The sequence below is a fragment of the Rhinolophus sinicus genome, chromosome 13 (genome assembly GCF_057876585.1).
Source record: "Rhinolophus sinicus isolate RSI-liver-muscle chromosome 13, RSI-T2T, whole genome shotgun sequence".
Taxonomy (NCBI): Eukaryota; Metazoa; Chordata; class Mammalia; order Chiroptera; family Rhinolophidae; genus Rhinolophus; species Rhinolophus sinicus.
The window spans coordinates 1,026,977-1,048,673 of record NC_142513.1 but is presented as its reverse complement, the minus strand read 5'-3'; the positions used below and the strand labels follow the sequence as shown (position 1 = coordinate 1,048,673).

Below are 21,697 nucleotides of genomic sequence, written 5' to 3'. Positions count from 1 at the left end.
CGGCAGAGAGGATGCTAAACATAAAAAGATTGCTTTCCGGGAAAACTGCTGACACGCGGGACGCTCTGGCAAACAGAGCGGGAGGGAGACGGGCCTCCCAGATCCATACGACGCGTGATGGTTCAGACTTTAATCAATTTTCAACCCTAGAAACGAAAATAGTCTTGATTTATGGAATTCTACAAGTCAGTTCTCTCCAACGCCCGGTGTTAGGAGCAGTGTCGTCCTTTCAGGCAGCCCTGCCTGGTGCAGGGGCCCCGACCCGAAACCCTGCCCACAGCACCGGCCTGGGGACACTGTCTGTACTTTTCATTACTGGCATTTGCTGCTCGCCACTCTGAGACGTTGCATGTGCCACTGGGGTCAGCAGTGGCCCTGAGACAAACCCTGACCTCAGGGGTCACCGCCCAGTAGGTGAAAAGATGACCCGTCGAGGGAAAACAATTCTCCCCACTCCACTGACCGGGATGAACAAATCTGTGTCTGGGGGTTTGGTGGAAATCTCTGGGCAAATCAGATTCTCCCCCTCAAAACCACAGACTCACATTCCATCTGCAATCTCTGGTCACTCAGGGGAGACCCTCAGCTCATTACTGCAATAGTGGTTTGAAGCAAAGTTCGGAAGCCTCATGTCACCACCTACACAAATCCATCAGACGGACAAAGGCAGCGAGAGCAGAGATGAATCATTTTATTACTCTGGGATGGTGGGGTCTTTCCAAACACCACAGAGGGAAAGGTTGATACGTTGGACTGCACGGAAACTTAAAACATCTGGATGGTCAGATACCGTAAACCCAAATGGCCAACCAGGGGAAAGTGTTGCAATAGATACTAAAGGCAAAGAGTTAGTAGCGTTCTCATGAGGTGTTTAAAGGACAAGCACACCTGTAGAAAAATGGGCGAAAGACTGGAACAGACATGTCACAAACTGCACTCCAGCCAATAAGCTTGTGACAAATGCTAGACTTCACTTGAATCAAAGAAACGCACTGAAAGCATCGATGACGTTCAATTTATTTCCCATCAAAGTGGCAAATAATGTTTTAAATTCTAAAACCTATTCCGACCAAAGAACAGAGGAAAGATGGCCCTGCCCTTCGGTGGAAGGGTAAATTGGCGTGTCTTTTTTTGGAGGGTGGAGAGATGGGGCAATGGTGCAGTGAACCAAAAGCCCAACAAAATTCATAAAAATATGTCCTAAGGAAATAGGTTTCTGCATGGAGAGTTGTATGCAAGAATAGTCGTTATGTATCATACCCAAAGCTGGGGACAGTCTGCATAAGTTACAGAAATTATGGTAGAATGGTATGTGGCCGCTGAAGATGCTCAAAAGTATTGATGGCATGGAATGCCCGTGGTACGATGCTAAGTGGAATACAGGAGAGTAACAAAAGCAGAGGACATCGGGTACATGCTGTTTTCTAAGAATGGAGTGAATAATTCAATAGCTAGGTCATCCAGGGCACGTGGATGGATACTGGTCGTCCCTGCACACGCTTGCAGGTGACCAAGGGACCTTCATAAACTTTCTTGCTGTAAATCAGAAGAAATTACATGACAAACCGGTCAGTTTTCTAGCTCACATGCTGACTAATCGTCTTTCTGTTCCCATTGATTTTGTTCTATAAATCACTTTCAATTGAGTTGTTTGGAACCATTATGCAAAGAGGCACGCACTTGAACTAGACCAGCAAACAGGACGCGGAAGACGCCAGCGTCCTCTCAGCGGGCTCCCATCCAGCAAGTCAATCACTGTAATAACAAAGGAAAACACAGCGGGGGCGGGGGCACAATATTTTCCCTGCAATTAAAACGGATTTTTTAAAAGTGAAGGCGGGTGATGGAGAAGTGAACGGGAGCAGCCTGCCTGCGCCTGCCGTTCAGATGCCCGTAGAGACCCTGGGGGCCCAGCCGGGCAGGCTTCCTTCTCAGTCACACCTCCAGGAAGGAAGGGAGGAGGGGGTGGTGACAGGGAGGGGCGTGGCCCGGTGCTGGACACTGCCCGGCCTGCCCGGTGTCCTCGGTGGGCTTCAGGGCACCCCTGCCACGTGCGGGCAGCCAGCCGAGTTCCTCACCTTCCTGGGCGTCGTCTGCCTTGTCAGACCTGAGCTGTGTCATCTCCTTCTCAGATCCGAGAGGCAGGTTGTGAGGCAGAAGTGCAAAGTCTCCATGGGGATTCCGCTGACTTGGGCTGAGAAAAGGAGAAAGAGCTGGGACCTGGGGGCGGCAGCAGGATTCAGAGAACTCGTCCCCAAGAGACAGTGAGGTTTCACTGCAAAGAGCAGGTGAACCCGGAGGTCACCCTCCCGTTGCCCTAGCATCCCACACCACTGGTCCCACCCGTCCAACCTGCTGCTTCCCCTCTCAGGGTGCAGCAAGAGCTGTGGGGGCCACAGCGAGTCTGAGGCTTCCTGCTCCTCCCGAGAGATGTCGGCTGCAGGGGAGTCCTGGGAAGGCCACTGGCTGTGCCTGAGGTGGTGCAAAGAGACAGACATGTGCCCCCTACTCCCTGTGTCTCTGGGTGCCTGGGCTCAGCCTGGGTTCAGCTGGGGCACGGCCGCCCTCTCCTGGCACAGCGAGGCACTGCTCAGAGGGACTCGGACTGGGTTCCAGGCACCACACTATGGTGCTCTCTGTGCTGCTGGAACCCTGTGCTCTTAGGACAGAAGAGGACACTTTCAAAGGACGATGCGACTTTAGAATCCAGCTCCCTCATTTTCAAGACGGGAAACAGGCTGAGAGAAGCATGGAGTCTCAGCAAAGGCTGGCAAAAGGCTCTAGTGCTGGGGAAGGAGAAACAGGCGGAGTGTAGTGTCAGCTCAGGGACCAGACGTGCTGTTCACCCTTATACTGAGGGGATTGTACCGGCTGCAGGATCCCGCCTCACGGGTGAACAGCGGAGGGGCAGGGCTGCGTCTGGCGTTATGCTATGGGCCATCCTGTGCTGGGTCCTGGACACCATCCAGCCACACCCCCCTGGGGTCATGTGGAGGCAGGGCCTCACAGCCTTTAAACCCCAGGATGTGTGAAGTGTACGGGCTCCCAGGCCCAGGCCCCACATTTACCAGCTCTCAGCCACGATTTCTGTCTTCCCTGAATTTTAGGATCTGAGGTCAGAAGCCAGTGCCCCTGCTCCCGTGTGTTATGCCAGAGGCGACCTCTTTGGAGATATGACCCCAGGCCCCAGGGGGTGTTTGCCATGCAGCTTTCCTGGAACCTTGGTTCTCTGGCCACAGGATGCAGCGCCCGCACACTGGGAATGGAATGGAAGCCTGGCTCCCCTGGGGGCCACCCAAATCCAGAACTCTGTTCCGGCCGGGATCCAGCCCAGGCGTGTGAGGGTCAGTGGGGATATTCAGGGGGTCTTTCCCCACCATGCTGGTAAGTCCCACATTGGCCCATATTCTCCTGCACGTAGAAATCTTAAATTTTTGAAACATAAAGTATATGAAACATAAAAGGGAAACATAGGTGGCTGCAAATCCTGCCAGGCGCTGGGTGGGTGGTCCTGGTTAGGGTGCAGCTATCCGTGGGCCTGTGAACAGCCATGGCCGTCTTCCAGGCCCTTTCAGGTCACAACACACAGCCTGGCTGCCAGGGCTGGGGGGCATGGGGAAGCGGTGTGAAGCTACGTTCTTTCTATTTGCCTCGAGTCCCACTCTGTCACCCTCAGGGGCCATCAGGAGGGCTGCTGGGCGCCTCCTCGGGGCTTTCACGAGGTGGGGGACCAGGACACTGGAGCTGGGCTGCCGTGGGCTACCGTGTGCCACCATGAGTGGGCAGCAGCTGGCGAGAGCTGCCGTCAGCAGCCAAACCACGACCGGAGACCGACTGCCTCAGCCGGGGGGGAGCGCAAGGCTCATAATACCAGCATGGGCCAGGGAGCTGTGTCATACACAACTAGACTGAGAAACAACAAACAACGGCTTGAACCGGAGTTGGGGGGGAGAGGGGAGGCGGAAGAAGGGGGGAAAGACATCAGGGAAAAAAAAGAAAGGAAGTGCCCTCACCGGCACTTTCACCCACTAGTCTCCCTGATGCACTCAGCCCTCCTGAGGTCCCAGCTTGGGGAGAGTCCCACACCACCACCACCCCCAGTCCCACTCACTGTGGCTCCTCCGTGTTGTTCCGCCTCAGGCTGTGCTTTTCCGCTGTGGCCTCGCCTGGAGGGGAGGGGCGAGGAAATGGGGCGGATGCCCTGACAGATTTCCTGTCCAGCCTTTGGTCAGGCCTTTGCACCCTCCGTGCCTGTTTATAGCCTGGGGGTGACAGGCTCTGCACCAGCCCTCCTTTCCCCCCACCCCCTCAGTCTCCATCAGCCCTTAGCCACCCAGGGAGCCGGAGGGAATGCTGGGTCCACTTTACAGATGGGCAGACAAGGGCAGAGCACCCTCCAAACCCCCCACCTGCTGCCGAGAACCTCACAGCCCACACAAGACCCGGTTTCCCAAAGAAAGAATTAATGTCTTGTCAAACATTTCCACTCAAGCCCCTGATGATGGGTCACTGTGAAACCCAGCGACAGCCGCCTGACCTGACATTTCCTGAGCACGGAAGCGCGGGCTCTGAGTAATTCTGGGACACAGTTCCCCAGGAAGTGGCCTTGATATGATGGTAATGAGACCAAGAGCAGTTTGGAACCAGTGAAGTCTGGCCCCCACGAGGGCCTCCGAGTCCCTTGGAAATGTCCCCACCCAGGAAAACGCCCCCGCTCGGCGGTCTGCGTCCTGCAGGCAGATGGCCCCTCATGCACACTGGCTCTCCTGCCCAACCCCACAGGAACACACATGGACAACCCCCTCACACTCAGATGCACACACGAGCACTTGCACACCTTCTCACACCCGCCCGCACACTTGCAAACACGCCCATCAAGCAGAGGCTCGCTCAGTAACCGAAGTGCAGGCGGAGCCACCCTTTCAAAGTTTCCACCAGGTGGTGAATTACAACTTCAGGTTTTGCTAAAGTTTTGTGCGTCTGGATAGCACCGTCCAGTAAAAATATAATGGAGCTATGGATGTACTTTTACATGAAACAGGTGAAATTAATTTTAATAATATCTTTTCATTTAATTCACTATTGCAAAAATGATCGTTTTAACATGTAAGGCTATCAAGAACTATAAATGAAATATCTTTCCTTTTTTCTACTAAGTCTTCAAAATCCGTTGTGTGTTTCATGCTTACAGCACATCTCAATTCAGATACTAAATTTTTATCAGAAATTATTGACTGTACTTACATTTCATAGAAGTTATAGTCAAAGAAGGACTCTCATTTACCTAAGTTGTTCCAAACATGCTTGGTTTTCAGTACTGAATTGGGTTTCGTTTGAAATTTTCCATTTACTTAAAGGGGCGTGAAAGGGCTGAATGGCTGCTGCATGGGCCTGGGTTTCCAAGGCCATGTTGCCAGCGCCCCCTGCAGGCAGTGCTCCTGGGTTAACAGCCACGGGAGGACCTTATCAGCATTGCGAGGGACCAGCAAGGACTCTGAGCCTGGAAGGGCTGGGGCACCCGCGGGCGACCACCCTCAGAGATCCATACTAATGGGGCACCCAAAGGACTGAGAAGTCCTGCAGCAAGGCTCCTGGCTCCCCAAACTCACCTGTCCCCGAATCTCTCTTCCCAGGGAACCCTAGTGATAGCGCAGGGAGCCGGAGTCCTGCTCTTCTTCCATCACCTTGTCTTCTATGGCTACCACGGAACCAGCTGTGAGGGCGACAGCCCGGCTCCACGTCCGCCAACCCCTAGGCCCAGGCTTAGACCCTCTGCCACTGGTGGGTCAGCCCCATCCACGGCCTAGGGAGTTGTGGGAGGAGCAGAGGCGCCCTGCACACTGCTGGTCCGACCCCCTCTCCCACGCTCCCACGCTCTAAGATAACAGCTTGGCGCAGGGGGCTCTGTGTGCCCTGACCCTGGCACAGACCCCTCTCCTGGGTGCCAGCCTTTCCTCATTCCCAGCTCCTTCCAGCCACAAGGCTTTTGCACAGGCTACTGCTTACCCTCGTCCTCAGACCCTGGGTGCTCTAGGTAAGTATTGTGAGGTCACTCAGAGCCAGGAGGCTCTGGAGGCAAAGGCAAAGTGACAGTCTAATCTGTGTTCCCTAAATATGAGCACTTGGTGGGACAGCCCCGGGGGCTGCCAGCCCTTACTGACAGCTCACACTGCCTTGGGCACCTGTGACATTGTCTCTTTAACCCTCCCTCCCACTCTGCTGGTTCCCTGTCTCACAGATGGACAGCCTGAGGCCCAGAGCGCTGCTGAGAAGGCGGCAGCGTGGGCATCGTGTTTGGCCACCTGAAGAGAAGGGGCACTAAGGGGACAGCTGTGTGACACTGCTGAGCCGGGGCGGTGCGCCCTCCCAATCACCCCACTAATGGGTGGCGAGGACCAGGGCCTGTTTCCAGTCTTTGTGCTCTCAGGAATCCCTGATCTGATGAAACCAGAGGCCCACCCACATGTTTCTATGCCTTTGTCGATGCCATTTAGTACCAAACGTGGCCTTGAATCCCCCCCTTGGGAAGCCCGGTCAGGCCGCTGGGTGTCCTGGCTGGCAGAGAGCAGGACAGTGGTCTAATCAAGGTTACCGACCAGAAGCCAATGTCACTAGCTGAGACCCGCCCCTGAAATGTCTCTCAGAACTGTCAGGGGCAGGAACTTCCCCTGCTTTCTGGCCTGGTGATTTTCCAGAGCAGAAACTTTCCTCTCAGGGCAGAAAGGACATTCAGCCACAAACAGTTCAAGCAGAAACTGTTGTGCCTGACCAGAAGTCACAGTGCTAGAGCAGGATGGGGTGTGACTCAGCAGGCAAGGGAGGCAGGCAGAGTGGTGACGGGTAGGAGCAGCGCAGCTGCATCTGGAGCCAAGCTGCAGTGCTGAGTGGTCGGCCATCCCCCACCTTTCAGACCGCACGCGTCTCTGGCCACACACGAGTGGCGTTGCCCACAGAACATTAGGAGGAAGGAGGCCCTAGTGGGGGAGCACCAGGTCCTGGCCAAGGTGGGAGAGAGGGCTGCAGAGGTGACTGGAGGCTGGTTCCCACGCGGTGGGAACATCTGGGGAGAGAGAAGCCTCAGGTGGTGGCGGCTCCGTCAGCCCTGAGATCTCCGGGCTCCGACTCACTGCGCACATGACAGTGTCTGTGCTGCTCACGTCTATCCAGCCTCCCCAAAATGACCCGAACGAAACAGGCTCAAGTGTTATGCGGAGCCGATGTCACTAGTCCTTCTGCACCCTCAGGGCCTACGGCAGGAAGTCACCTCCACGCCTGAGGTCCCACGTGGAAAGTGACAGGAAATGACACATCTCCCATTCAGGTGGGAGCCATCAGGGCCCGCTTCTTCCCCTGACCTGGCAGCTGACACCCTCAGGCTCCACCGGAAGCCCCGGGACCTCGACCTGCCCCTGACAGTGACCGTTTGTGTGACTGACACTCCTTGGGCCCAGGCTCAGCCCAGAAGTGACTGTATCAGAGCAGAGCCCCCCCCCCTCTAAGTAACTTCCGGGCAATTCCGTATTTGGATATTTTTAAGGGAAGTTCTTTTTTATTATTACCCGAATATGTCACTGCCAAGGAGGGAAATGTCCACCTAAACCACAGCGCTGCTGATTCCCCAGACAGGGCGATTCTGCAGAACCCGGAGCGTGAGGCACAGCACGGCCTGCAGTCCAGGGGGGAGGAGCGAGGTCCTGCGTCCCAGGGGGATGCAGGCTGCTGTCTCTGGCCATGAATCTTTGCAAGGGACACCAAAAATGGGGACAATGCAGACTGTCCCCGCGTCCCCATGTCCCCGTGTCCCCAAGTCCCCAGTTCCAGCATCCCTGCCAGCCACCGAAAGTTACAGATGGGTCTAAATAGAAGTGCACTGTGTCCACGCAGGTCAGCAGTGCCCGGCATGAGCTTCCAGAAGCTCCCTGCACAGGCCCCAGCCTTTGCTTTCCTCCCCAGAAATGAGGGTGTGGGGGACAGAGTCCCAGAGAGCAGTTTCCAGGCTCTCGGCCTCACGTGGGAAGGTGCTGGCTCGGGTAGTAGATGGTTATCAGCTGTGACTAGCTGGCCGTCAGCTGTTACCGGTTAGCCATTAGCCACTGATGTAACTGCCGTGGCTACGCTAGCAAGAGGGGATTGCAGCTAGCAAGTGAGGTTGGTTGGTTGGCAGAAAAGTGGATGGCAGATTGTGGATTGTGTGGATCCCACTTCCTGTGTCTCCTCCGGCTGCCAAGGAGACTGGGGTGCAGGAAGACCCCCTGTTGGGGTACTTGCGGATGTTTGCTTCTGTGTCTCGACCAGCCACCAGAGAGAATATAGTGGCATGACTCCCCTATCTGTGGCTCCATTGTTGTTTCTTTTTGGCCTCACCGTGTCCTGCGTTCTTATGCAGGGAGCGGGAGCAGAGACCCCACATGACAGAGGGACAAAGAAATGGGCGTGCATATCCCTGTTTCCTGAGCTGGGTTCTCACTAAAGACTGTCTGTGTCCCCATTTCCTGGTGGTGAATTTGCCTGTGACCAGTGTCGCAGGCAGAGGTCAGAGCTTCAGCCACATGACCACAGCAGAGGAGGCAGTGTCTGGGATGGGGAGTGACAGCAGGCTCATCCCTGCCCCCATCCCATGGGCCAGTGACCAGGATTGTCACCCTCATAGGAACTCCACTCTCATCGGAACGCCATGCACACTGAAATTTCCAGTTTTTCATCCTTCGGTTTAAGTTAATGCCGCCCCAAACCCCAACAGGACAAAGCACGGCATTGAGAAGCCCACCCAGAACCCCTCTGTTTGTGGCTGCAGCTGCAGGAATGCAATTCCTGGTGGGCGGGGTCCTGCCCAGAGTGTCCGCAGTAGAAAGCAGGGCTGAGGAGGGAGCAGAGGCCCCGCCCAGCCAAGGCCCTGGGTGGCCAGGGGCAGTTGGGCTTGAGACACCGGTTGTGACAGGGAAGTCAGGATAGGAAAGATGGGTCTTGTGAACGGGCTTTGCTCATGAAGCAGCTGAGCCAAATTTGGGACATGCGGGGGCTGTTCAGAGGTGGCCCCAGGACATGCGCTGTCTTCAGAGTGAGGAGCTGGGTGGAGGACAGCTGACGGTGACGCAGTGAACAGCAGGGCGGCGCCTCCTCCCCCGAGGCCGAGCCCTTTCCGGGTGGGTGCCCTTCCTCACGGCCCACTGAGGCCTCAGCCCCGGGTGGGGGTTCTGCAGAGCCGAAGGTGTGTCTGGGGCGGGGGGGCGGGGGGGGACCCAGCCGGCGGGTGAGGTAATGGCCCATCCTGTGTCCTCCACAGCTACTCTGTCTGTCTGCCTTAATTCATTGAGGTTCCGCCAGAGTCCGGCTCTGTCGCTTTACAAGTGGGAAAACTGAGGCTCTGAGGAGGCTTGTGAGCTTCCCAGGGCCTCTCAGGACTCCTGATGAAGAGCAGGAACTGGCACCCTCGCAGTCTGACCTTTAGGTGTCTTCCTAAGTGACCTGCCAGCTGGTGCCATGAGACCTGCTCCCAGACTCCAGCCTGGCCCCCAGCCCCAGTCCTGGTGCAGGGTAGACCATGCCCCCTTTGCCCTCCCGCTGTCCTCCCAGGCTGCCCTCAGGCTTGATGGGACCCAGGGCTTCCTCCTAACTCTGGCATAAGCTGGCCTGTAGCTTAACACGTTGCATACAGATCACGAGAATCTTCACGAGGGATTTAAACCCTGCCGTACGCAACGTGTTAACCTCCCCGGTAGAACGGCAGCCTTCCCTGGGGCTCCTTGGGTGCTACTGGCAGCTGCCAGGGTCACGTGCTGACACTCCCTCCCCTCTCCATGTCCCAGCCACCCTCTCCTTCAGCCCCCACTCAGAGAGCCCCAGCCTTGGTCCCAGATAAATGCCACCTGATTGCTACAGATGACATGCCACATCTCACCTCCAGGCCTGAATGTCCCTGAAACCCAGAGCTGTATGTCCAACTGCTGACTCACAGTCACCTTTGCGTGTCCAGCGGGCATCTCAGAGCTGCCTAACTGGGGAAACTGACTTCCACCCAGATTTGCTGTCTCCGTCGTCCCCTCATGGAGGACCCACTGTCGCTCATGTCTGTCCCAAGAGCAAGTCCTGGCCCCCCCTCTCGCGTCTGCTGCCTTATCTCCACCTCTCCAGCCCCGTCACCTCTTGCCCGACCTCCGTTCTCATCCTCTGTCCCCACCAGTCTCACGCCACACCACTACCGCTCCTAAGAACACACTTCGAGTCATGTCGCAATGCAGTTAGAGCACCTCAATGACTCTCCATCATGCCTCAGATAAAGTTCAAACTCCTTTCTGTGGGCTGGGAGGAGGGCTGGCACGAGGGAGACCTCCGTCCGTCCTGGTCACCATCACCATCACCATCATCATGGTTTGCCTACAAAGCAAGGGAATACATGTCTCCCTGGAAGTGGGACCCAGGAGGCAAGCACCCCAGACAGGGCTTCTGTCACTGTGAGTGAGACCTGGACAAAAGGAAATTAACACCTCCCAGGCCATGGAGAAACAAAGGAGGTTATGAGGAAATATTTATTAATACTCGGGGTTTTTCCATTTCCCTGATCTGAGGCAACTGGCTGAGTCACTCCTCATTAGAAGTTGAGTTACCCAGTTGGGGCAGCCCCCACCTCACTCAGCCAAGTGTGAAACCGTCTGTCTGGAACTCCTCCCTGCACAATGGCCCCGCGCCGGCGGCTCCGGGAGCCTGCGTTGTATCCCATAGACACACGCCTTCCACTTACCCATTCAATCCTCAGCGGGCATTCGGGTTCTTCTATCAGCTGTTGTGACTAATGCTGGTATGAACATGGGTGTGCAAATATCTTTTCAAGTCTCCGCTTTCACTTTGAGGGGATAGAGACAGCAGTGGGATTGCTGGGTCCTAAGGCAGCTCTGGTGTTAGTTTTCTGCAGGACCTCCACACTGCTTTCCATAGCGGCTGCACTATTTGCATTCCCACCAACAGTGCAGGCAGGCGTGCTTTTAAGAAGTCCCCAGAGGGCAGAGGAGGGTATGGGTGTCCCCACTAAGCCTGGGCCTCCCCAGCCTCTCTCAGAAGCCTGATCCTCTGTTACCTGCTAACACGGACAGGATGTTAGGCGAGGGTAGGAGAATCCCACCTGGGCGGGAGGGGGTCCAGGTGAAGGGCAGAGCCCTAGCATACTGGACTCAGCCAGGAGGAGCCGAGCCCAGGAGGGTGCCCAGCCCAGGCCCAGGACATCTGGTGAGCAGCCTCTCTGTCCTCTCACCCTGAGAGATGCAGCTCCTGGGGCATCAGCTTGAGTCTCTCCCTAAAACTGCTCTCTGGGTTGCTTGGCTGGGCTGCCCCGTCTGCCTGGGGCAGCCCCCTCCTGGGAGTTGTACCCCCATCTACCCAGAAGCTGCCAGGGCCTCCCAGAGGGGATGGGGTAGGATGGGGCCACCTTCTCCGGGGGATTCCAGCCCTGGGACTCGGAGGGGATAGAGCGTCCTCCCGGGATAAGTGGAGCCTGGCTGGGAGCTGGGGGCTGGGGGCTGGGAGCTGGGGGCTGGGGGCTGGGGGCTGGGGGCTGGGGAGAGGCAGGAGTATGTTGGAGGCTGTGGTCAAAGGAGGTGAGGAGACCTGAACTAGGACGGGGGCAGAGGGAGGAGAGGGAGCCAGATCACACCAGGTAGAGTCTCCTGACAGGCTGGATGGTGATGCCACTGAGCAAGGTTGGGGGGTGAGGGAGGAAGTGGGGGGAGACAGAACAGGGGGAGGGAGGGAGAGCGGGGCTGCAGGATTAAGGAGGAAGGGCTGGAAGGAGGGATCCCAGCCCCTTCCCTGGGTGGGGGTATTGACTGAGGGCCATGCTGGGAGATGGCCAGGGCCCGAGGCTGGCCTGGCTCAGGATGGCGATGAACGTGGGAGGTGATTGTGGGGCTAACTGCTGGGTGCAAGAGGCCCCCCAGGGAGCCGGCACCTGTAGAGAAATAGCCCCCTGCCTCAGGACGGGAGCCCACTTCAGAACCGCCATGTCCCGGGCCCAGGCTGGACACCCTCCTGGGCTCAGCGTTCACAGAGAAGCCCCCTTCTCCTGGCTACTTCCAGTGTGTGCTAAGCTGGGGCACTCGGCTTCGGGGGTGCCTAGGCCCCCTCTGAGGACCCAGCCCTGCACCCCCAATGGATTGCTTCAGACAAAGGAATATACACCAGGGGAGGAGGCAGGGTGTGGGTGAAGGCCGAGGCATGGCAGGGCCTGCAGACGTGGCCACCCTCAGGCCCCCAAAGCCACGAGCCACCCCACTTCCTGCGACAGCACCAGCCATCTGGGCTCCGGAAATTGCACCAGCTCCCAAATGCCCTCTGGGGCTCCATGTTCCTGGGGTTAGTAGAACATTCAGGCCTCCCGCTGACCCAGAAAGTCGCATTTGTCCCCTAGGGTGGAAATGAAAAATTCTGCTAATTGGGAGAGTGCTCAGCAACCCCGCCGGGACGGGCTGCAGGCCACGTGATCAGACAGCTTTGAAAAGGTTTCCTCACCCTGGAGTGCACTTAGTGCTGTCACTCACCTCTGAAGGCTCACCTGGCCTGCCCGACACACTGGAGCAGAATATCCGGGTCACAGCAAGTTGGCACAAGCTGGACAGGGTCTTGGTGGCCATCAGGGCTTCTGGCCTTGCAGACAGCAGACACTTCTCAGAAGGAATTGCGGGGACCACAGGGCACCCCTGGGCTCTCTTGCCTGACTTCCCCCAGCAGCCCTTCCAGTGGCCTCAGCCAGGCAGCTCCCTACGCACAGCCAGGGAGCTTGGAGAGGGCCAGGCTGCTCACTCTGACCCAAGCGTGGCTCTTTGGGGACACACACCCCTTTGGGCAAAGTCCCAACGTCTCAGCTTGTCCCACGAGGGTGGCCCTGAGCCCTCAGGGTCTTCTCCCTGCCTGCAGTGTCTGCTGTCCGTGTGCATGCCTGAGAAGCTCCTCGGTCCTCCAGACTCAGCGGTCCCCCCAAGGAGACAGGACCCTGTCATGTGCTTGCAGCCCTTTGTGGACAGCGCCCACTGATTCTAACGACAGCTGCGTGGTGGTCAGCGGCCCTGCTCTCCTTTCCCGCGGCTCGAGCACCACCTCACACCTCAAGACCACAGACACACAGGACTTGTCCAGACCCTGGGGTAGTGGCCTCCCAAATATGGCCTCCCCCCCACCCTCAACCTCCCAGCGCTTACTGAGAACCGCAGGAGGGATGCCAGCCCCTGCCTTGTGGAAGCTCTACCTCTGAGTTAGAAGCTCCCAGAAGTCGGTTCCTCGGTTGAGAATTTGTGTCTCATTTTCCAGGAGGGCAGGTGCCTGGCAGCTTGCCTCAGGGGAGGGGGGCCCAGGCCCCTGCAGCTCGTCAGGGATCAGGTGGAGCGGGATTGTCCAGAACACCTACCAAGCCTGCCCCTCAAAGGTGGGGAGGAAGGTGGACCATCCAACCTGGCTCAGCCAGACTGGTGCCCTGGTGACTCGTAAGCAGGAGCAGCAAGGAGGGGCTGTCCCAGGTAGCAGTTCCGGGACAACAATAAGGCCATTCTGAGCAGAGTGGACCCTGGGGGCTGACTCCAGGCTGTGCACGTCCAGGACATTTCCCAGGACTGGGGAAACTGAGGTAGCCCCTTGGGATCATGTCTCGTGAGCATGCTTCCCCTTCCTCCCACTCCGAGTGCCTCACCCAGGGATAGTTGGATGACCAGGTTGCTTGAAGGTTCTCCATGCAGCGTGGCAGGGGCCAGGGAGAGCCCTACACCTTCAAAACAGTGAAGAGCTACAGAGAGTCCAGCTATTCGGCTTCCAGGAGTGGAGGAGAGGAGATAGGAGACATGGTTCTGGAAGACACCCTGAAGGAGGCAGGATTGAGATTTGCATAGCTGGCAAAGGAAGACATTTTAAGAACATTGCAAGTGCAAAGGCACAGGGGTGGGGGAGCAACTTATGGGGTGTTTGTGGTGCAAGGAACATCCTGGCTGGAGTGGCAGGGCGCACTTAGGCCTGCCAGACAAAGAGCCACGCGGGGCAGGCAGGGGTTGAGCTCCAGTCCCAGGCCAGTGGGAGACCCAGGAAAAGGACACTGAACAAGGGCGGGTGTCGTGCGGGAGACCCTGCTCGCTGCACCATTTGTCGTGCGGGGCGGCCTGCGGGGTCTCTGCTCCCGCTCCCCATACAAGAACGCAGGATATGGTGAGGCCAAAAAGGAACACCCACGGAGCCATAGGTAGGGGAGTCATACCACTATATTCTCTCTGGCGGCACTATACTCTCAATGGAGGCTGGATCCACACTGTCCGCAAACCGCCATCCACGCTTGCCAGCCCAGCCGCCATCTTCTTGCTAGCCCCCGTTCTTTCTCTCTTTCTCCCTGCTAGCGTAGCCACAGCAGTTATATTTTGGCCAATGGCTCACTGGTTACAGCTGACGGCCAACTAGCCACAGCTGATGGCCATGCAATCACAGTTGGCCATTTACTACCTGAGCCAGCACCTGTCTATGTGAGGCCGAGAGCCTGGAAACTACTTTCTGGGGCTCTGTCCCCACAGCGGGTCAGGGCCAGAGGGGCATGGGGGACCTGGAGGGCAAGTGCAGGTCAGACCACACCGCTCCACGCTCCACGGGAGAAGCAGAGGCCATGCCTCCCCGGGCCTCTGTCTGTCCCTGCCAGGGGCCTTGTGTTTGTTTGTATCGGTTGTCATGAGTAGCAGCTGGGGCATCTGCCTCCTGGGAGTTGGCAGCTTGGGGACAAAGGTGCCCCCAAAAGTTCCCACCAAAGTACAACACGAAGAAATGCTTACAGTAGCTGTGGATGACTAGAATGTCTGTGCTTAATGTTTTTAACACAAAACACTCTCAATGCAACATCACCTGACTAGTCACAAGGCAATTACAGGATTTACAAATTCCATTATGCATTGCAGGTGGGTGGGCCGGGCGCCGGAGCCAGGAGGAAGGCCTGACCGGGCCTGTCTCTCGGCCTTGCCAGTGGGTCCTGCAGCTGGCCGTGCCTCGCTGTGTTTGAAGCTACCGTAAGGACTCACCTAATGGGAGGTCCTCCTGGAATGTGAGGTCGTGCCAAGTGGACCTTCTGATCCCACGTCCACACCACACTGGCAGGGCAGGCCCGGGCAGTCTGGAAGCCCTCTGGCTGGAAGAGACATTTGCCTCTTTGTAGACGTCATGCACAGGACTGCCGAAAGGACCCACGGTGACATTCAAATGCTGCTCACAGGGCAGAGCTGGGTCTGGACAGGGTGGGCTCTGCAGGCACTGGGCCAGGCACATGTCTTCGCGTAGCTCCTGGATGCCTGTGCCACGGGGCCACCTACACGGAGGGGGGCTTCTCCCCACTCTGCCAGGTCTGCCTTTCCTGGAACATAGGGCATCCCAGGTGTCCTCGCATGGTGTCCTCAGAGCTCAGAGCTGTTTGTCCAGGCAGAGAAGTCCAGACTCCATCTTTGTCTACCCCAAACCGAATGTGTAACACCAGGTTCTCCAAGCAATGACCAGTTCATTGGTGGCCTCTAACACGTATCGCCTCTGCCTGTCCAGACCCTGAAGCCAGAGCCTTCCCCGGCGGAAGAAGCCCCAAATGCTTGTGAATGAGGCTGCTATCCCAGGCCCAAAACTCCATCACTGCCGCCGAGCAGGGCCACCTGAGCTGGCATGTCAAACGCATGGTACCCCGTATGAGTTATCTCAGCATCTGTCACCCCCAGGATAGTCTCCCCGGCCCACCAGCACGTGGAAGAATGCCGGGATGCGTGCAGTGGAGTCAGATTCCCCGGTAACTGCTTCTCAAGGCAGCAGACACTCTGAAAAAGACAAAGAGGGAATTGAAACCCCGGTGCCCGAGAGCCACCTTGCTGCAGGAGACAGAGCAGGAACAGCAGGGACCTTTGTGGCCCGGAGGCAGCTCCTCATCCTTAGCAGGTCACTGTCACCCAGGCCTTGTGCAGAGCTGGCCAGGGTCCCAGTGCAGGGAGGCCACCATCTCAGTTCACATCACAGGTTAGCAAATCAGTGTGGAATGGACTACGATGGCTGCTGAGGACGATGATGGCTCACACGGCTTATGCATGTGTGTGCCCAGCATGGAGCTGTGTGCTGTGAGAAGGGGAAACTGAGGCCCAGGGAAGCGAATGAAATGCCCCAGGCAACAGTGAGTGGCCATGGAGGGCTCCAGAGCCACACCCTGCTCTAAAGGGGCTCTCCCCTCCGGGGGTGGAATTGTGACTTTGAGGACAAACATGCTTTTTACCATCTGTGGACTCTTGCTACCAAAGACCCTTCCAGTGGCCCAAGCCCTCCCCTGTCCTGACAATCTTAATCCCCCATGAAGCTCCGCCTTCCAGGAAGTTTGGACTCCCAGTTGAGCCTCTTCCTGGGACCACTCCGACCTCACGCTTCTCTTCTTTGTGAAGCCATGTACCTGCGGTCGGCCCACACCTGGACTGCGATGATGACAATTCCTTCCCTGAACGTAGCGTCTGATGGACCACAACAGCTCACACACCTTCTCTCTGACTGAGCTCGTGAAGTTGTGTTTCACCGTGAGCTCCATCCGATCCTCGTATCCTTCAGAAAAACCCTCTTTCTCACGCAAGACAGCAAGAGCCTAACTTTAAGCATTTTGTTTGTTTTTGTTTTTAATTTCTCCAGAAACTCCACCGTGGTCGCAGCCTCGACTTTGCTCCCAACATGTGCTCATCATTTCCGAGACTTGGTATCAATTATGCCTAGGTTGAAACGGCCATCTTGAGGAGTCGAAAGGAAAAACATTGGCCGTTCCCAACGATTCAACTAACAGATAAGCAAAATTCACCAAAATAGAAATGACCCCAGGACAGCACAGCAACACAGGTTTGTTAAGTGTTCTTCAAATACAGCCTCGCCAGCAGACAAGACATTTTTGGATGCCATGCCTGGTGTCCTGTTTGTCGTGCCAGACCCCTAGACTGGGGCATAGGGTGTCGGGGGCACTTCCGGCTTGGCCGTTGACTTGTCCCAGGAACAGGAAAAAGTTTCTCTCTCTCTCTTCACTTCTCTTCTGACCTTAGGAGGACACACACTTTGCCCCGAGTGAGTTGTCCAAGAAGCCAGCAGAGTCTGCAGAGAGAAGGGTGTGTCAGTACAGCCTGCACTCTTCAGTTTACTGGGGTGCCTCCAAAGATGACGTCAGAGAACAGTGATGGACCATGAAAAAGCACCTGTTCTGAGCCTCCTCAGGTGCCTGACGGGCAGCAGTGTGTCCCCCAGAGGGCCACGGGGGAGCCACTGGGACTTGGGTTCTTTTCCTTCTAATTGTTTCCTCCCCAGACAGAACTTATTGAGTTCAGAATGTTCTAGGGCACTTCATCAGGCTGGTTCTCAAAGGCTGCCACGGCCGTGGGTGCCCTTTTAGGCCTCCTCCCTGCCTCTCCTAATTCCTCTACCACCAGAGAAAGAGTAGGCTGTGGAGGGCAGACCCAGCCTGACCCACAGTGTCGGTCAGTGCCTGGAGTCTGGGCCAGATCTGTCACCCCCCTGGGTATCCCAAGTCTCAACCCTGCCCCTGCGGGCAGGCTGCACAGGGTGGGGTCTCCAGGCACAGGCACTCCCAGGGCTGGGATGCTGGCTCCCCATCTACCCTTCAAGTTGTGCCTGTGGATGAGTCTCGCAAGAGGGACCCCAGGTGGGGAGACCCTTGAACGACAGGACGGGTTTGGTGGGGCCGACGGGGAAGGACCATGAGCCCAGGCTCCTTGGGTGGCCCGGGGCCAGTGTTTCCCAGAGGTTGTGGGCCCCCATGACATGTGGGCAGGAGAGGCAGTGTCCAAACAAGACTGCAAACAGCGATGAATCACAGAACGAGAGTTGCTTCTTCCTCCCTTCTCATTCCATTGTGCTGACCACATCCAGGGGACGGCTCTGTTCCCCACAGCCACCCTCACACCTGGCTGGCACCAACCGGGAGGAAGTGAGTCTGAGGCTCCGCACTCTCAGCAGGCTAGAATTTAAGACCGCTTTCTATTTTCTTTTATCTATTTTTATGGTAACCTCGCTACGGTCATGACACAGATTTACCTTTTTTTAAAATGAGCTTACCCTTTTAGTAAAATACATGAATTGTTCAAAGGAAAAGCATGATGTAAATAACAGTTTCAAGGAATCAAATCTAAAACGAAGCTTGGGAACAGAGTCCAATCCGGCTCTGACATTTGAAATGCTTTCAGAGCACCCCCAGTAGAAGCTTGGCTGGCCCCGTTCACACGCCTCCCCGATGGCGAGCTCACTCCCTATGGAAGGCATCTCCGTGAGCTGGGAAATGCTGCTCCCAGCAGGCTCCGCACCCCAGGCCAGGGCTGCAGAGTGTCTCAGTTCCCTTTCCTCGTGGGGGAGTTGGGGGGCAGCTTGTGCTCCTTCCACCCCCATCAGGTCCTTAGCCTCTCAGAGGCGCCTTCTCTACCCCCAGTTACAGCTGGTTGTCTTTTTCTCTTAAAGGGCAGTTCCAGGAATGGAGGCCAATACTCTAGGTGCAGCGGACCCTGCCCCAGCTTCCAGGAGTAGACTCACCTGGAGACAGCCTGGGGCCGAAGCACATCAGCAGGGACTGCCCAGGACAGAGCGAATGGGCATAAGCCCCACCCTCTGAATAACCGGGAATGTGGACGCCTTCCCATGAGGCCCAGCACCTCCTCCTCCCCTCCCCCAGCCCCACAGGAAGAGGCCCGCCCCCTACACCTCCTCTGTGTGTTCCCTTACCAGCCTAAGGTCACACGTTGGTCATTTCCTCCTTACCCAACTTATCTCTCACACACACACACACACACACACACACACACACACACGGTTGACTTTTGTAGACTTCTTTTAAAATAAACTCATTTTACAGAAACCGAAAAAGAAAAAATTGTGGGGTGCTTTTGTGATCAGCTGTTAATACATTAACTTGGCAACCCCGGTGAGCTCCTCTGTGGGCAGACCTCAGCCCATTTTTCAATGGCCATTCAAGGAAGCACTATCAGTGGTGCCATTTTACAGATGAGGAAACTGAGGCTCAGAGAGATGCAGTGTGTTCAAGGTCGCACAGCAGGAATAGTGGTAGTTCAGCCTCCTGCTGCCGGCCCTGTGCCTAGTACTCCCTGTGGTCTGACATCAGCGTTCACGTCAAGAGGAGGATCGTTTTACCCAAAGGGCAACAGGCGGGGAAACACTGCATTCCCCGGGTGGCCCACGCCCACGGGTAGGCGTATGCAAGCCTAAGGAGGCTCGCACAGGTGGGCATCCCAGGCTGGACCTGGGAGCCAAACCAAAGCCGACAGTGACTGCGACCCCTGCGCCTCCATCTCGACCCCCATCCGGCCCCCTCCATCTTTCTAAAGGGTTAGGGCGGGAAACTTCACTCCCTCCCACGGCCTCTCCCACCACCTAGGCCCCACAAGCCAGGGCCCAAAGTGCGAGGCAGTTCGGAATTGAGTCGCCGCGCGGCCTGGGGAGCGGCCTTCCCCTCTCGGCGTCCGCTTCCCACCTTCTGCTCGGTTGCCCCACCTGTGGGGCTGCGGAGGGATTGGTTAGCGGAAGACGCGAGGGCGCCTTTGGTCGGTTCCGAGGGCGGTGGGCTCCTGGGCGATGGCCACCTGGGAATGGAGAGGCGTCGCCATCCGGGGCCCCGCTCCGGCCCCCGCCCCTCACTCCTCCAGTCTCCAGCTCCCTCCCTCCCCCTGCGTCAGCCGGGGCCCCGTTCCGCGCCCCCCCTGCTCAGCCCGCGCCGCACCCGCCGCGTGCTCCAGCAGCTGTCACTTCAGGGGGAGGGCCGGACCACCCCGCCAGGCGCAGCCATTGGAGGGAGTAGGTGAGCGCAGGAGGCCGCCTCTCCACGGCGGGGGCGGGCCCGAGAGCGGATGAATGAAGCGGGAGTGAGCTACTAGCGGCCGCCAGAGCGTGGTGCGCAGAGCGGCGGCCAGGACCTGGGACGGTGAGTACTCCCGGGAGCGCACGCAGTGTGGGGTTGGGGGGAGTGGAGGCGCCACCCAGGTGCGCCGGGCCCGGACCTGCTGACGTCAGGAGCGCGGCAGGTGCCCGCTGCCATTGGGCTGGGGCTAGCGGGATGGAGGTGGCGCGGGCGCCGCGGGGGATCCGGGCGGGGTGAGGGCCCAGGGTCTGCGGAGCGAGGGCCCAGGGTCTGCAGTGCCCCCGAGACCCTCCGCGGGCCGGAGGGCGGGACCGAGCGCAGACCAGCGCCCCACAGCCCGGCTGCCTCCGCGGGATCCGATGCAAAATGCACCCCTTCTCGCCGCCAGCTCCCCAGGCGGGAAACCTTTGAGGAGGAGGGTGGAGGGGAAGGGGATGGGTGGTGCGTGGTAGGGGCTCAGGCGCGGATGGATGGAGCGGCCAGGGCGGGTGGCCGGGCGCGCACGCGGGCGCAGGCCACGTGGGTCGGGCCAGGGACAGATGCGCTTCCCGGAGCTGCCTGGTTGCGCCAGGCCCCCCACCTGCGGTGGATGCCGCCGCCGCTGCTGAGTCAAGGAGGAAACCGTCAAGGCACAGAACTTTCCCGCGGGCGGCCGGGCTTTGTTAGCGCCATCCACGCTCCAGACACCTCCGCGAGCGGAGCGCGGGCGGAGGCGTCCCCCTGGGCCGGGCTGCCCGGCGGGCGTGCGGGTCTGGTCCCCAGCTACAGCGATGCCGGCCGCGCCCCTATCCCTGCCCCATCACGCGACGTCCCATGCCGAGCCCAGAGCGGCCCGGGTGCAGGCGGAGAGCGGGGAAGGATGGAGACAATGGTGCGGACCCACCCTCGGGGCCGGGTGGGCGCACTGGGCACCAGACGGGGAACCGCGAGCCGGACTCCGGTACCTGCACTCCGTGGCGGCAGCTTCGGCCGATCGGAACGGGGTGGGGGAGCCCGCTGGGGCAGTGGGGTCAGTTCCGGGGGTGGGGAAGGATTGGCGGGGGGAGGCCGGCTGGCCCTGGACCCCCAGGCTTCCCAACTCAGAGTGCCTGGCGCTCCCTCGTGCGGCGGTGGTACTTGGCGTCCTCGGAGCCTGTAGGACCCTCAGTAGTTTTCCACAGGCAAGAAGCCAGCTTCCAGTCTCGGCTCCTCCCCCTGCTGTTTAGAACTTGGGTTTCCTTGGTCTAATCAGAAACTGACTGGGGAGCAGGCTGGGACACGGTGAACTGTGAGCGGTGGTGCTGTGGGTTTTACTCTGTGCAGGGCAGAGCAAGTGGACCTCAGGACAAAAAGCACCTGTTTTCTGCTAGCTCCTTTTATGAACCTACAACAGCAATAATAATGAAGACAACAGCAGCTGTCTACTGAGCACTTAGAATGTGCCAGGCCCTGTGCTAAGGGCTTTGAGCAGCATCTAACAACCACCAGAGGCAGCCACCATGGCTCCCATTTTACAGATGAGTAAACTGAGGCATGAGTGGTTAAGTGACCTGCCCACAGTCACACTGCTAGTCCAAGGTGGAGAGGTTTGAATCCAGGTTTGTGTGACTCCATATGTTTACAGCTGTTCCTGGGGGTGTGGGAGCAGACCTGACAGAGAAGTGTCCCAAAAGGTGGGCCCCCAGCTAAGCAGACAAGAGCCTTTGGCCGTTGGAAGCAGGGAGGATGCCTCTCAGAGAGCGAGCCTGCACAGCCAGGCTTCCCATGTGCTGCTGGAGGGAGGCAGGAGGGGCGCTTTTGTCAGACCCCACACTCCTGCCCGCCCTGCATGGCGACCTG

The 21,697-nt window shown here is 57.9% G+C and overlaps 1 protein-coding gene and 2 long non-coding RNA genes across 8 annotated transcripts in view; 1 reads left to right on the top strand and 2 right to left on the bottom strand.

The window, feature by feature from the left end:
• Window positions 1–669: 669 nt before the first annotated feature.
• LOC141568329 (uncharacterized) lies at window positions 670–4,677 on the bottom strand. Of its 2 annotated transcripts, none has more exons than XR_012491481.2 (3): window positions 4,538–4,677; window positions 4,112–4,166; window positions 670–2,786 (listed from the first exon to the last, which is right to left on the bottom strand). It is a non-coding gene; the product is annotated as an uncharacterized LOC141568329 (long non-coding RNA). The 2 variants fall into 2 exon arrangements; XR_012491480.2 differs by having other exon boundaries at window positions 670–2,194.
• A 2,673-nt stretch (window positions 4,678–7,350) lies between these two features.
• Window positions 7,351–21,166, bottom strand: LOC109459168 (uncharacterized). 5 transcript variants are annotated; one of them, XR_016018128.1, is made up of 7 exons: window positions 20,824–21,166; window positions 16,418–17,094; window positions 15,027–15,800; window positions 13,670–13,835; window positions 13,232–13,395; window positions 12,528–12,633; window positions 7,351–10,374 (listed from the first exon to the last, which is right to left on the bottom strand). It is a non-coding gene; the product is annotated as an uncharacterized LOC109459168 (long non-coding RNA). The 5 variants fall into 5 exon arrangements; XR_016018129.1 differs by lacking the exon at window positions 7,351–10,374 and having other exon boundaries at window positions 11,613–12,628; XR_016018127.1 differs by lacking the exons at window positions 7,351–10,374; window positions 12,528–12,633; window positions 13,232–13,395; window positions 13,670–13,835 and having other exon boundaries at window positions 14,777–15,800; window positions 20,824–21,165.
• SLCO4A1 (solute carrier organic anion transporter family member 4A1) overlaps window positions 19,797–21,697 on the top strand; it is a 21,695-nt gene continuing 19,794 nt past the window's right edge. The window contains exon 1 of the mRNA XM_019753441.3: window positions 19,797–19,942. The gene's annotated coding sequence lies outside the window, so the exon portion shown is untranslated. The remainder of the gene's footprint in view (window positions 19,943–21,697) is intronic.